Raw genomic sequence first — 14,242 nt, 5'->3', positions numbered from 1 at the left:
TATTACCAGTTAAATCTCATGCTGAAAATTAGACACGGGCATGTAAATACAAATATACTAGATTGTGGATTGTTCAGACTTCTCTGCAATCTGCCAGGGGATGCTCACATACCCCAAGCATATATCTAGGTGAATATTGAGTCTTTGTTTGTCATTCTGATGCTCTGGTGAAGAAGGGAAAGTGCTTAGCTTAAAAGTGTATCTAAAAAAATGCAGTCTGATTTAAAGAACTCTAAGAATTTTTGTGAAAAATCAAAACACTGCCAAAAGTAGCTGACCCAGTAGCCCGCGTCTGAAGGAGACAGACATTGAAGCTGTAGGGGTTGAACTCAGCATATGGTATCTGATTACTATTAATCTGGAGGCCAGACCATCAGCAAATTGAGAGAAGAATCTCTTACTGCTGCCATGTGTCATGCTTTCGAGTTTTCAATGGTTCTCGTCCTTTCTAGACCTCACTTTGTTGTCAGAGAGGGTTAATGGCCTCCATAATGCATGGATGTCCATTGCAAATGCTTGTATATATGCTCCCACCAGTGAGTTGTCAAATTTCAAATTAACACTGCCCCCAAAGTATACACATATAGAGACAGAGCTAAAAGTATGTTGGCATACTATTTTATATGTCAAAAATGTCCACTGAATGCATAATATGAACTGAATATATCCTTTATTTGTTCATCTATTTTACATGTGTATGTATAAAATTAGCCTATTCTTTTCCTCTTTCAGTTCCTGTTTAATTTATCAAACAATTTCCAGGTGTTTTATAAAAAAGGAAGGAAACGGTATACACATTCAGATATGGTTTGGTGCTCATGGTTGCATTACCGATGTGTGAGCAGAGCCAGGTGACTCTGTTGTGTCTGTAATATTTAGGTTTGCTTTTGAATTACATGGATATTTAAGGGTGTGAAGAGAAAAGATCACTTTGTTAACCTGTTTTGGTGACCACTTAGAAAGAAGACTGACTAACTTTTATTAAGAACAAAATAACTAGAGATAGTTATGTGGTTTAAAACATGACAACAAATAAATTTGCCTCAATGTGTTCAAAGTGGACCCTAAATTCAATGCAAGTGGATCCAGTTTCATTTGTACATGATGTTTTGCAATGCTAGTAATATGTGTCCATTCTCTGAAGTGTATTACCCAATATTTCCATATTGCATGCATTGCCATCTTCTGTTGGAACAATCTCGATGTGTGTATCTGATTGGATCCTTGAGAGGAGGGAAATGGTGCAGTTTAAAGCCATCAACTCGTGCTCAGCACACTGCAGGAAAATCTCACATGACTAACTACTAAGCACAGTGGTAAGGAGAATGAGCAGTGGGTTGTGGGGAAGGGCTGAGGTAGGATATGCTCCAGACAGCAGAAGGGGTGGCTCTTGAGAGCAATGGTAAGGATAAGGCCAGCCTGTCCCCATGGCTTCCACATAAGCACTGCACCAAAGCTCTCAGGTATAACTGTCTTTGGCTCCAGTTCTCTCAGAAACCTCCCCATACTGAGAATTCAGATCCTGTGAAACGCCATGAATTTGTGAATGCAATGTCATCTTATTCCTTTTTTTTTTTTTTGTATTTTTCTGTATTAAACTGAGGCCTTTGAAACTATGAACATGCAAGAAACACCCATTCAAGATTCATTTCCGGTCTCTATTAAACTAGCATAGGCTTTTCCCCTGTGGTATGCATAAGCAAACAAACAAACAAAAGCCATCAGACTAGGGAAGTATGTATGTGTTAGTGAGATTGAGACAGAGAGATAATGGAAAAGGAAATGAAATAATCTAACAACCTCTGATTGGAAAATATTTCTGCATATGGGGAACTTAATTGATAAATTAAAAAGGAATTAAATAGTAGAAGATACTTTGATGATAACTGAATTGATTCAGTAAAAGGCAAATTAAACATATTCAACTAAGATTCAGATGCTAAGAAGAAATACAAAGGATGTAGATGGCCCATGTGAGAGAGTAAACTATATAAAATAAGACTTCTCTAGAAAATAGACAGGTTAGACAAAACTACAGCCAATGAAAAAGGGAAAACACTTTCTAGAACATGTGACCTCAGCCTCAAAATATAGGACAGCCAGTGACTTGCAGGTCAACTTCATGAACATGGAAGCCCTCCTGGACACAGTCTTGTTAAGTTTTCTTAAAAACTTCAGTGTTATAGCACAGGAAAAACTTATCTGTTTAGTGCTTTGTTTTCATTTTTCCTGTGTGTGCATGTGTGTACACATGTATTTGCATGTGTGCATGTAAGTGTGTGTGAGTGTATTTGTGTGTGTATGCATATGCATGTACACATGTTCATGTGTGTTTACATAGGCATGTGTACATGTATGTGTATGTGAGTGTGTCTATTTGTACATATGCACATGTGTATGTGTGTGTCTATTTGTGTGTGAGTTTAAGCTAGGAGTTGACTCAGGTGCATTTCTCTATCACTCATCACTTTATTTTTATTTATTTATACAGAATCACCCATCGAATGTCAAACTTACCAATTGGCTAAACCAACTGGACAGTGAGCCCTCAGGATTCCTATCTTCTGTCCTTCAGCACTTGATGCATAAGTGTGTCCTGGCACACTGGAGTTTTTACATGGGTGCTGGGGACCTGAATTTAAGTCCTCATGTTTCCAAAGCAAACAATTTATGCAGTGAGGCATTTCCCCAGTCTTGTGTTTTGTTTCCATCAACAGTTCAATGCAAATAATAAATGTATCTTCATATGATTTTTAGGATTAAATAAGTTAATGAATTTATAATATTTAGAAGAGTACTGGAACTTGGTAAATGAAATGCAATGGAACTCCTTTCTGCTTCTTCTTTCTTCTATTTTCTTTCTTACCTCCTTCCTTACCCCTTCATCTCTCCTCCCCTCTCCATCCCCATCTCTTCCCATCCTCTTTTGCCAGACCTTTGAAAGAAGTTTACACTCAGCTAAGTCATCTGTTTGTGGAGCAGCAGGAAGTGTTCTTTGATAGTCCTAAATTCAAAATATGCTCTCTGAGCAAGCTGGATAAAATTTAAAACCACAAGTTGTGTCAAAGAACTCAATTCTGGACAAGAGAAATAGTGAATATGAACTTCCACCAATTGAAAATATTAGTAAGAATTTTTAGTTTACTGTTGACTTAAGGTTGTAAAATTTATTCAGTTATTATAAGTTAAAATTATTTTGTCTATTATAATTTGCCTAATATTATTTAGTTATTAATCTGTGAATAATTTAGTTTAAGATTATTAGCCTAATAATTAGGCAAATAATTTAATCTAATAGTTTAAAAATATATTTACAAAAGCTGCCTTCCCTCTAAAATAGGTATCATCTATGCCATAAAATATTGTGGAGCTATTTGGCTTTAGTATCCAAAATTAAATTAATCTCTAGAAATGAAAGAGTTTGAAAGCAAATCTCTAGTTTTGTTGTCCAGTAATGGTAGCCTTAAAAATAGTAATTGTCCTTAAGCTATAATTTTAAGACTATCATCTTTGGAAAACAAGAATAGTTGTATAGGGACGAAATGTGGACTTTTTAATTCCCACAATAAAGCAAACAATAAGGAAAAAAAATGAAACCCCCTCCTTAATCCCCAAAAAACCCTACCCAAACTCAAACCCAAAACTTAAATACACCAAACCAAACCCCTATTAGGGAAAAGGACAGAACAAAGATCATAAACAAGGATCATAAGCAAATATTAAAAATAACAAAACAAATACATGGAGAAGCATTGTCAACTATCAACTGGACAAAAATATATATTAGTTAAATAAATGATGCAATGAAAGAGACAATGTGTGGCATGCTATGGTTGATTTCCTCAACTGAGATTCATGTTAGTGAAAAAATGACAATAAATACAAGATAACTACAAGTCAAGAGAAAGTAGTGTCAACAGAAGACAAAAAAAATAATGCCAGTATGTCAAATATTATATGGAGGGTCATTTAATCAAAACATATTAAAATAAGTAATGGAATGAAAAATGTTTAAAAATATCCACATGCAAAATAATCCCTAGGAGAGAAGATGAAAATTTGGACATTCAAAGACACTTTACAAAAATTTAGTTAGAGAGATATTTAATTACTATGATAGATCAATTATAATAGATGTATTATCAGGCACATAATTAGTTTTCATGTAATTAACATTAAAATAAAATAAAATAAAATTAGATGAGATGCCTTTTTACATCTATCAAGAGAGCAAAAAGCCTTAAAAAATGTAATAACCGGTGTTAACAAGTATGGATTGAGTTAGTTCTTTTCACAGCTGGCAGATGTGTTAATAGATATAATTTATGAGAAAACAAATTATTAACATAATTTAAAATGTTAGAATTGAAATATTTTCATTTCTTGAAGATAGAACGGGGAAATCTGTCTTTATGCACATTGAAGAATATTTGCTGATATAAGGAAAAGGGAAATGATATTCACTATTATAAAACAAAATTATTGCTCCCAATTTGATAGAATAGTCCAAGTTTTAGTAAATAAAAAACTAGGTAGAAAATGTTGTAAGATAAATATTACATAAAAATGTATAGAAATACAGTGAAATAAGCACTGCTATCTGGGAGATTTTGCAGAAACATTTTCACACTTTCTAATCTTGTTGCTGAATAACAATAATGATAAAAATTATTAGCCAAGTGTGATAGTGCACTTGGAGTTCCAGCCCCTGCGAACAGGACACACATTGATGAGGAAGGAGGACAAGATCAGTTGGGGGTCACAAATTCTGGTAAACCAACAAAGAGAAAGAAACAAACAGAACATACAACTACACACAAACACACACACACACACACACACACACACACACACACACACACACACACGCGCGCGCGCGCGCGCGCACACACACACACACACACACACACACACACTCATTTTGAAAAGAAGAGCTCAAAGGGAACTGCCAAAACAAAAGAAAACAACAACAAACAAACAGACCTCCCTTTTGAATTAGGGTCCTCATATCACCTGGTACTGTCATTGCATCAAGACAACCTGTATGAGATGGGCGGACATTTTATTTCCTAGAGCAAGCAATCTCAAACTAAGCCCATGACACAAGTCACAGTTACCGAGAAAAAAAATCAGTTTTTTTTGAGATAGCCTTGTCCTGGAACTCACTCTGTAGAACAGGCTGGCTTTGAACTCAGTCATCCACCTGCCTCTGCCTCCTGAGTGTTGGGATTAAAGGAGTGCACCACCACTGCTCAGGAAAAATTTTCTTAATCATTTTGTTTTCACTCATTTGACAGTTTTGAGTCCTCTTTCAAATGGACATTTGTGAACCTAATGTCTACCCATAGGCTGCAAGTCACTTTGGATTGTTCCTCTGTTACCAAATCCAATGTTAAAATTACTTTGGACTTTGGTCTACACGTCAAATTCATCGAGTCTTTAACGGAAAAGCCCCTAAATGGCAAGACTGAACATATTCAGCACTTTGTCTAGGCTTAAATGTCAACCAGAATGCAGTCATTCATTAAGACCCTTGCAAGTAATCACTATTGTGTGGTGACAACATTCATTATGTGAAGGGCCAGGGGCAGGGATCACAGAGACAGCTTAGCCCAGCCACAGCCCAGCATATCCCCTCCCGAAACTTGCTCTGAGAGGGGATGCTGAGACACACTTTCTACTCTTTTTGGGGCTCACTCTCATCAGGAAAAACAACTACAGCATTTTAGGTGCCAGCTTGCTTGTCCTATCAGAATGCTGGGAATGTGAACACTATGCTTTGCTCACTCAATAAATCAAAGAAGAAAGACCTAAGGAGTTGATAGGTAGTGTTGCATTCCTGGCTATTTCTCTGTCTGCTTCTGCCATGCAAGTCTTTTTCAGTTGTCTTAAGCTTCACAGCCTCATTTGTAACATGTAGAGTCAGCTAAGTCAGTACACTAGATGGCTTTCTTTTGTCACTGTGACAAAACACTTGAGATGGGCAACAGAGAGGAGGAGAGGTTTTACTCTAGATTCTAGCGCCTGGTTTCTGAGGTCTTAGTCCACGGTCACTTGGTCATTTTGGAAGTGTGTAGAGAATAAAGCTGCTCAAGGTAGCCAGAAAGTCAAGAGAGCAGGATGAGGCCTGGTGTCAGCATCCCTTTCAGGGTCACGGCACCAGGGACCTAAGCTCCCCACAAGGCCTTGTCTTTGACTGATCCAACCCAGTCTCTAGCACATGAACTTTGGGGGCCATTCCAGACTCAAGATTACCACTATAATCTGGGCACAGTGCGTTGCCTCCAATCTCAGTGCTTGGGAGGTGGAGGCAGAAGGACCAAGGGTCCAAGGTCATCTATAGCTACCAAATTTCAGGTCAGCTGTATTGCATGAGAGCCTGTCTGAAAAAAACAGAGCAAAACAAAATATTATAATTGCAGTCATCATCATCATCATCAACAATAATAAAATACTGCTTATGACAAACTGACAAAAGCAGCTTCTGCAATGAGTAATAGCTGTAGGAACAAAGGTAAAAACTGCCATAAGAACAGAGTGTTCCTTTCCATTTAGAATTTGAATAATGATGTTTTTATAATAAAGGAGCTTGGAAGCAATGATAGAGATCATGACATGAAATAAACCCTGAGAACCCCTTAGGGGATTTTAAGTCCCATGAGTGTCATTAAGTGATATAATTGATGAGTACTTTCTACTCAATTCTAAAAGTGATACTTGAAATTTACCTGTGATCATGGAGATCATTCAGAACAATTACCAAAGAACAAATGGTGTTTTGATATCTGTGATTTGTGATTAGTAGAAGAAATTATTAGGAGGCTTGACTGTAGTATTATTCATCCTCATTGTGTGTGTGTGTGTGTGTGTGTGCACATCTGCATGCATACACAGATACATACCATGAGGTTGAATTATAAAGATACCTCTGTGTAGATGGACTTTTCTGTCCCTCCAGCCAGCTCCCAAATAACCACACAGAGTCTTCTTATTAATTATAAATTCTTGGCCCATAGCTTATGTTTGTTACTAACTAGTTCTTCCAACTTAAATTAACCCATTTTTAAAAATTAATCTACATGTCATCACATAACAAATTTCATTCACCTGTCCTCTCAGTCTGGCTGGCAACCCCACCCTTCTTCCCAGAGTTCTTTCTGTCTGGTTCTCCTGCTTATACCTTTTCCTGCCTAGCTATTGGCCATTTAGCTCTTTATTAAACCAATGAGAGCAACACAAATTCACAGTGTACAAAAAGATTGTTCCATATCACATCTCCTAACTTAATGTCACCTAGAATCAAATATAAACATGATATAGTGCAGGGAGAAATCCTGATTAAGAGGCACCTGTGACCAGGCCCAAGAGGCAGTACCTCTTAATCAGGGTTTCTCCCGACAATATAGCTTCTTATAAATTCAAATTGTGTTAATATGCTCATGCAAACACTAATGTGAACCTGGGAATAAGTCCATAAATCCATGTTGGGTCTCCCTGAGATTTACTGGACATTATTATGACAAACAGCCTTGATGCTACTTGGATAGTGTCACACTGCTATGAGTCTTCTCTTTGAGTTGGTAGCAATTTTCTCATCGTGTCTAAAGAAAGCCTGCAATACAATCTATTCTCAGAGTTTCCTCTTTCTCTGAAGCCCATGACATACAAGCCTGTAATTCTGGTATGTGTGATTCCACAGTTGAGGAATTGGAGTATTGCTTCAGGACTGGGCTCAGTGTAACTATATGACACTCGGCCAAGGGTTACTGAGCAACAGAGTTTTGTTTTCATACTGTTGCATTTCTACTGCTGACCTAGGAGCATGCTACATAGTTTATCTGTGTGGTGTGTTCTAATTCTGTTTAAGGAGGGCTCCTGCCAGCAACTAAGACCTGTCTCTTTTGTTATAAAGTGAAGGGTAATTTGTCTCTCATTACAATGACAAGCTTTACCGATGCTGTTGTCTCCCTGCTGGCAACCACCACCTGTTCAAAAGTCTCTAACCACTGGCTCCTGTCCCTTGCTCTTACTGGTATATGGACTCTTAATCTCTAAAGTGTCAGTGTGAGAGGAACTGAGAAAGGACAATGCATGGTGTTTGTGCTAGCATGGGTGCCATTCACTGGAACAAGTTCAACACTCATGTGAACATGATCTTATGACAATGGCATACTCAGTGTCACACAAATCTAGAATTACTACTATCTACCATACTGTGGAGACCTGGGGCTATTTTTCCAATATAAGGTTAGGGGTATTGTGGTTGAAAATAAAATAAAATAGAAGTTTATACCATCTAAGAAAATTGGTTTCACATAAACAGAAAACTATCACATAAATGGAAAATTGTGCCTTTTGTAGTTTTGGAAGTATTATATGTATTTGTAGCACCCCTGGACTTCCATGCACAGAATGACAGCAGGGCTCTCTAGCTATTCTTTTACTTTTTCAACTTCTGTTCTTTTCTAGCCTCCTTTTAGTGATTAAAAAGAAACAAAACTGAAATACCCCACTCTTCCTTCCCATTCCGCTGACCTGATCCATAATGAGCACCATTCACCCCAATCTCTCTGGGCCTGAGCCTGCTTCACTTAGACCCGCCCAGGCAGAGAGGAGCTCCCTGAAGCTGGAAACCCCCCACTCTTCCTTCCCATTCTTCTGACCTGATCCATAACGAGACCCCTACAGAGTCCTAACTCCTTCAGAGTGAGGAGACTACCAGGAGAGGCAAGACCATCCAGAGCTGCGGACATTGAATCTCTGGCACACACACACCACTGGGTCACAGGAGGAGATAGAGAGACCCCACCTGCACCCACTGGAAGAAGATATGGGAAGAAGACAGAATATGAACTCACTCAACAACAGAAAGACCAATATGACACCACCAGAATCTAGGGACTCCACACCAGCAAGATCTGAAAAGCTCTACACAAAAGATGAAGAAGAGATGGACCTCAAAAATTATCTCAGCAAGATGACAGAGATTTTAAAGAGGAAACAAGAAAATCCCTTAAAGAAATAGAAGAAAAAACAAGCAAAAAATTACAAGAAATGGAGGAAAAGACAAACCAAAAAATTCAAGAAATAAACAAATATCTTAAGGAATCTAAAGAAACCCAAGAAAAAACAACCAAACAAGTAAAGGAAGCTCTTGAAACAGTTCAAAGCATGAAAGCTGAAATAGATACAATAAAGAAAACACAGAATGAAGCGATGCTACAAATGGAAAGGCTGGATAAATGATCAGGAACTAAAGATGTGAGTATAACCAATAGAATTCAAGAGATGGAAGAGAGAATCTCAGTTATTGAAGACTCAATAGAGGATATACATTCATCGACCAAAGAAAACCTCAAGTCCAACAAATCCCTAACACAAAATATCCAGGAAATATGGGACACCTGGAAAAGTCCAAACCTAAGATTAATATGTTAGAAGAAAGTGAAGAAACACTGCTCAAAGATACAGAAAACATATTCAACAAAATCATAGAAGAAAACTTCCCCAACCTACAGAAGGATATGCCTATGAAAGTACAAGAAGCTTACAGGACACCAAACAGACTGGACCACAAAAGAAGTCCCCCCAGACACATAATAATCAAAACACCAAATCTACAGAATAAAGAGAAAATATTAAGAGCTGCAAAGGAAAAAAGGCCAAGTAACATATAAAGGCAAACCAATCAGAATCACACCTGACTTCTCAATGGAAACACTGAAAGCCAGAAGGTCTTGGATAGATACCCTACAAGCACTACGGGAACATGAATGTCAACCCAGACTACTGTACCCAGCAAAACTTTCAATCACTATAGATGGAGAAAAGAAGATATTCCATGACAAAAACAGATTTAAACAATACATATCCACAAATCCAGCACTACAGAAGGTTCTGGAAGGAAAACTCCAACCAAACGAACATGACTACACTCACAAAAACACAGGCAATAGATAATCTAATTTTACCAAACACAAAAAGAAACAGGAGGGCAAAAATCCACACACAATGACACCGCCAACAATAAATCCAAAACAAACAAGAAACACACCCCAACTTCAAAGACAGGCGTTACCTCAGAGTAAAAGGATGGGGAAAGATTTTCCAATCAAATGGCCCCAAGAAACAATCTGGTGTAGCAATCCTAATATCTAACAAATTAGACTTCAAACTAAAATCAGTCAAAAGAGATGAAGAAGGGCATTTCATACTCATCACAGGAAAAGTCCATCAGGATGAAGTCTCAATCCTGAACATCTATTCCCCAAATAAGAAGGCACCCATATATGTAAAAGAAACATTACTAAAGCTCAAACCAAACATAAAACCACACACACATATAGTAGGAGACTTCAACACTCCCTTACACCACTAGACAGGACCACCAGACAGAAACTTAACAAAGAAACAAAGGATCTGACAGAAGTTATGACCCAACTGGGTTTAACAGATATCTATAGAACATTCCATCCAAACACAAAAGAATATACCTTCTTCTCAGCGCCACATGGGACCTTCTCTAAAATTGACCATATAGTTGGCAGCAAAGCAAACCTCCACAGTTGCAAAAGAATTGAAATAACCCCCTGTATCTTATCAGATTACCATGCTTTAAACCTAGAATTCAACAGCAATACAAATTGCAAAAAACTTACTTATTTGTGGAAATTGAATAACATCCAATTGCATCATTCCTGGGTTGAGGAAGAAATAATAAAGAAATTAAAGACTTCCTAGAATTTAATGAGAATGTAGACACAACATACCCAAACTTATGGGACACTCTGAAACCAGTGCTAAGAGGAAAGTTCATAGCACTAAGTGCTCACATGAAGAACCTGGAGAAAAGTCACTTTAGAGAATTGACAGAACAACTGAAAGCTTTAGAGCAAAAAGAAGCAAACTCACCAAGGAGGAGTAGACGCCAGGAAATAATCAACCTGAGGGCTGAAATCAATAAAGTAGAAACTAGGAAAACATTACAAAGAATCAATGAAATAAAGAGTTGGTTCTTTGAGAAGATCAACAAGATAGACAAACCTCTATCAGGCAGAGAGAGAGAGAGAGCATGCTAATTAACAAAATCAGAAACGAAAAGGGGGATATAACAACGGACACTGAGGAAATCCAGAGAATCTTCAGGTCATACTTTGAAAATCTGTACTCCACAAAATTTGAAAATATAAAGGAAATGGACAGTTTTCTAGATAGATATCACTTACCAAAATTAAACCAAGAACAGATAAGCCTATAAATCGACCTATAACCCCTAATGAACTAGAAGCAGTCATGAAAAGCCTCCCAACCAAAAAAAAGCCCAGGGCCAAATGGCTTCACTGCAGAATTCTACCAGAAATTCAAACAAGAGCTAATTCCAGTACTCCTCAAACTGTTCCACACAATAGAAGCAGATAGGACATTGCCAAACTCTTTCTATGAAGCTACAAGCACTTTGATACCCAAGCCACACAAAGATATGACTAAGGAAGAGAACTACAGATGGATATCCCTCATGAACATAGGTGCTAAAATACTCAATAAAATTTTGGCGAATCAAATCCAAGTACATATGAGAAAAATCATCCACCATGATCAAGTAGGCGTCATCCCAGAGATGCAAGGATGGTTCAACATACAAAAATCCATCAATGTAATCCACCATATAAACAAACTGAAAAAGAAAAACCACATGATCATCTCACTAGACACTGAAAAAGCCTTTGACAAAATCCAACATCCCTTCATGATAAAGATCTTGGAGAGAACAGGAATAACAGGAACATATCTAAACATGATAAACACAATATACACCAAACCAATAGCCAACATCAAACTAAATGGAGAGAAACTCAAAGCATTTCCTCTAAAATCAGGAACAAGACAAGGCTGTCCACTCTCTCCGTATCTCTTCAATATTGTACTTGAAGTTCTAGCTAGAGCAATAAGACAAGAAAAGGGGTCCAATGGATACAAATTGGAAAGGAAGAAGTCAAACTTTCACTATTTGCAGATGTTATGATAGTCTACATTCGTGACACAAAATACTCTACCAGGGAACTCCTACAGCTTATAAACACCTTCAGCAAGGTAGCAGGATACAAAATTAACTGAAAAAAACAGTAGCCCTACTATATACAAATGATAAAACCAATGAGAAAGAAACCAGGGAAACATCACCTTTCACAATATCCACAAGCAACGTAAAATATCTTGGGGTAACACTAAGTAAAAAAATGAAAGACCTGTACAATACGAACTTTGAGACTTTAAAGAAAGAAATTAAAGAAGATACCAGAAAATGGAAAGATCTCCAATGCTCTTGGATAGGTAGGATCAACATAGTAAAAATGGCAAACTTGCCAAAAGCAATCTACAGATTCAACGCAATTCCCATCAAAATCCCAACACAGTTCTTCACAGATATTGAAAGAACAATACTCAACTTTATATGGAAAAATAAAAAACCCAGGATAGCCAAAACAACTCTTTACAATAAAAGATCTTCTGGAGGCATCACCATACCTGACTTCAAGCTCTATTATAGAGCCCTAAGTTCTGAAAACAGCTTGGTATTGGCAGAAAAATAGACAGATAGACCAATTGAAAACCCTGATATTAACCCATGCACCTACGAATACCTTATATTTGACAAAGGTGCTAAATATATACAATGGAATAAAGATAGAATCTTCAACATATGGTGCTGGTTTGGGACTCAGACATGCAGAAGATTGCAGATAGATCCATACCTGTCACCATACACAAAACTTAAGTGCAAATTGATCAAAGATCTCACCATAAATCCAGCCTCATTGAATCTTCTAGAAGAGAAAGTGGGAATTACCCTTGAACAAATTGGCACAGGAGACCACTTCCTGAATATTATGCCAGTAGCACAGACATTGAGGTCTGCAATTAATAAATGGGACCTCGTGAAACTGAGAAGCTTCTGCAAGGCAAAGGACACAGTCAATAAGACAAAACGACTGACCACAGAATGGGAAAAGATCGTCACCAATCCCACACCTGACTGAGGGCTGATTTCCAAAATATACAAGGAGCTCAAGAAGCTAGCCACCAAAATACCAAACAATGAAAATAAAAAAGTTGGGTGCATAACTAAATAGTGAATTCTCAACAGAGCAATCTGAAATGGCTGAAAGACACTTGAGAAAGTGCTCAGAATCCTTGGCCACGAGAGAAAGTCAGCTCAAAACAACTCTGACATACCACCCCACACCTGTCAGATGGCTAAAATCAAAAATACCAATGACAATCTATGCTGGAGACGATGTGGAGAAAAAGGAACACTCTTCCATTGCTGGTGGGAGTGAGAACTTGTAAGACCACTCTGGAAATCATGTATGGCAGTTGCTCAGAAAAATGGGAATCAGTCTACCTCAAGATTCAGCCTTTCCCCTCTTGGGTATATACCCAAATAGTGCATGTTCATACAACAAGGACATATGTTCAACCATGTTCATAGCAGCATTGTTTGTAATAGCCAGAACCTGGAAGCAACCTAGATGCCCCTCAACTGAAGAATGGATAGAGAAAATGTGGTACATTTATACAATGGAGTACTACTCAGCAGAAAAAAAGCAATGGAATCTTGAAATTCACAGGCAAATGGATGAAACTAGAAGAAACCATCCTGAGTGAGGTAACTCAGTCACAAAAAGACAAACATGGTATGTGCTCACTCATATATGAATTTTAGACATAGAGCAAAGGATTACCAGCCTATAATCCTCTTCACCAAAGAAACTAGGATACATGAAGGACTCCAAGGGATAAATGGACCCCAAGAATGGGAAGTGGCATGAACTTCTGAGCTAATTGGGAGCATGAGGGTAGGGGAGAGGGAGCTGCCACAATAAGAACAGGAGAAGAGGAGGGGAGGAGAGGAAATGGAGGAGCATAAATGCTGAGTTGGGGGAAGAATAGAGGAGAGAGAGCAGGATGATAGGTACCATATTAGAGGGAGCCAATATAGATCCAAGGAGAGATCTGGCACTAGGGAGATTTCCAGAGACCTACAAGGATGACACGATCTGACAATCCAGGCAATGGTGGAGAGGATAACCTAAACGCCCTTCCCCTAAAATGAGATTGATGACTACTCTTTATGCCTTCCTAGAGCCCTCATCCAGTGGCTGATGGAAGCAGAGGCAGACATCCACAGATATACACTGAGCTGAAATCTGGTACTTTGTTGAAGAGAGAGAGGAATGAAGAT

General features: G+C 38.0%; 1 protein-coding gene across 21 annotated transcripts in view; it reads right to left on the bottom strand.

Moving 5' to 3' along the window:
- LOC103162310 overlaps window positions 1-14,242 on the bottom strand; it is a 134,921-nt gene that overhangs the window by 73,031 nt on the left and 47,648 nt on the right. Inside the window, exon 6 of one of the 21 annotated variants that reach the window (XR_004769225.1) lies at window positions 6,256-6,383. The exons of the other annotated variants lie outside the window; for them this stretch is intronic. The gene's annotated coding sequence lies outside the window, so the exon portion shown is untranslated. The remainder of the gene's footprint in view (window positions 1-6,255; window positions 6,384-14,242) is intronic. 21 annotated transcript variants of the gene reach the window in all.

The sequence above is a fragment of the Cricetulus griseus genome, chromosome 3 (genome assembly GCF_003668045.3).
Source record: "Cricetulus griseus strain 17A/GY chromosome 3, alternate assembly CriGri-PICRH-1.0, whole genome shotgun sequence".
Lineage (NCBI taxonomy): Eukaryota > Metazoa > Chordata > Mammalia > Rodentia > Cricetidae > Cricetulus > Cricetulus griseus.
Note: the sequence above shows the minus strand (reverse complement) of the source record. Positions and strands in the feature narration are given on the sequence as shown.